Here is a 2,360-nt window from a genome sequence, read left to right as displayed (position 1 = left end):
TTAATATAGATCCACAGAATATTGTGATAAGTGTTTCGGTGTGAACAGGTATAGTATAATAAATTATGGGGTTTATCTATTTTATTTTTACTTTTATCATATTTTGCTTTGGTTTACTCCCAAATTTGAAGCTATCTCTTTACAACCCTTCCTTTTCATAACCTATCATACTTTCATAAATCAGAGTCCATTTTCTGTAGACTGTTTTTGAACCCAGTCAACGACGGGTACTTTTGCTATATATATATATTGTTATTTCATTTAATCATATAAATTAATTTAAGTTATAATTTTCATTATGTACTTCAATAATCCTCAATACATAAGTAGAGCATAAGCCTGATGAATTCTAACGAAGTTGAAACGCGGAATATTCTGTGTAGCTTAATTACCATGTATATTTTCATAACTTACCATATATATACATACAACACCTAGTCTTCCCAACTGGTCACCCATCTGGTACTGGCTAGGCTCAACGTTGCTTAACTTCGGTGATCTAGTTAGAACCGGTGTGTCAACGTGATTTTGCCGTTCTCTAAAATAAGATTCACCCATTTAATTTTCGCGTTTATTAATGAAAATGTTATTTCAAACCTAAGCGAAACAAACCAACGGCTGGACTGACGGACCTTACCACTTATAGATATACTTTGACGCATAAAAATAGGAAAAAAATGAGCTAGAATTGACCCAACATTTAGAGTATTAAATTATTAGTTGGGCGTTAGATTATAATAAAGATTGCTCCTCTGTACATTCTTCATTTTTCTGGCGGTTAGTGAGAAGGCGTTGAGTCCTGTTGAAATTCGCACAGCCTTACATTGCTCACATTTTCCATCGAGGGCGTAACAACGGTTTCAATCATATCATTGTAGACAACATCATCAGTTATAACCACTTGAAAAGAAATGGCCGACCATGACATATCCTTTGTCATGACACACAACATCTGGCCCACAAATTCATCGGATTTATATCCTGTGAACAGTTCTATATTTATATCAAGGATCACAAAAGCTCCCCATAGCCATGATAGTATCCTAAATTTATAAATCGTTTATTCATATTAATCACGATGGTCCAGACGGTAACGGTGGCTCAGTGGTTAACGACACGGACTGACAACTTAAGTTCGACCCTCAGAGGCACTTTTACTTAGGATTTTGGAAAACGTCGTGTGGTCTCTTTTGAAGTAACTGATTCATTTCTAGAAAGAATTCCAACTAGAAAGATATCGGTGGGGACTAATGCCAACAATAGAAATATGCGATTCATACGAAATAAATGATTTTATGAATTAGCATGGTACGAGTTAATTTCATTGTAATTAATTCCGTTGTTAGCATTGGTTTCTCCGATTCTTTTTAAAACATATGATGCTCACATGTGAGGCTCTTTTTAAAACATATGATGCTCACAAGGGTCACTTAAAAATGGCAAACATCTACAGTGAAAATAAAGGTACTGAACCGACATGATTCGAACTTGGTGTAACGTTGTACACGTTTACACACGGGACCCACACGTTGTAGGCAGTCTACGTCGCAAGGAACATAAGAGAAGTAGTAACTCGACTCACTTTTTTTAACAACAACATTTATTTCCGAGTACTTTCCTGAATGAAACATGATTTCGAACGTGCTCGTCTTCTCCGACGCCTCTGTCATCTCAAAACGTCACCCACGTCTCTAACGTGCTCTCAAACTTGCTTCCCATGATCGCCGGTGGTCGCATGCTCTTTTAATACTCTTTTCTTCACACACGGCTCGAGATTTGCATATCAGCGTATGCGCTCTCTTATAATGGTACTCATAGTTGTTTTTTTTTTACATAGGAATAACCACTTATTAAGGCCCGGAGGCCACTGGAGGATAAGGGTTAATGTGTATAAATTAGTCAATGTAATTATGGCGTAGTAAACATAAGTAGTGGGAATTTGGTAAATTGGATTACTTAGTTCATCAAGAACTTGTTTACGTTGGACTTGAAGACAATCAGATTGTAGTCAGTTGGAAAGCAGGCAAACGGAAAAGAATTCCACAGGCGCGCAGTTCTAAGAAAGAAGCTTTGTCCATGGAATCTATATTTAGGTTTAGGCACAGATAAATAATGTGGGAAATTATTGATAGTGGTTCTGGCTAGACGAGTGCTTTTCGTGAAAGTTTGGCGAGGGAGACCATAGATTGAAGCTCAGATAAGCACTTGCCATGGAAATAACGATAGAGCAGAGACAGGCTCGCAACCTCTCTTCTGTGGGAAAGACGTTGCAGGGAAGAGAAAAAATCAACCCCCACTAAGCTACTAAGTATATTTTGAACTCTGTCAAGGCAGCATAAGCTACTTCTAGCAGCTCCTGT

General features: G+C 37.5%; 1 pseudogene; it reads right to left on the bottom strand.

Moving 5' to 3' along the window:
- Positions 1-422: 422 nt before the first annotated feature.
- LOC145293426 (5S ribosomal RNA) lies at positions 423-539 on the bottom strand (annotated as a pseudogene).
- Between the last annotated feature and the right edge of the window lie 1,821 nt (positions 540-2,360).

Source organism: Euprymna scolopes, chromosome 14, assembly GCF_053919585.1.
Source record: "Euprymna scolopes isolate OS-2025 chromosome 14, ASM5391958v1, whole genome shotgun sequence".
Lineage (NCBI taxonomy): Eukaryota > Metazoa > Mollusca > Cephalopoda > Sepiida > Sepiolidae > Euprymna > Euprymna scolopes.
Note: the sequence above shows the minus strand (reverse complement) of the source record. Positions and strands in the feature narration are given on the sequence as shown.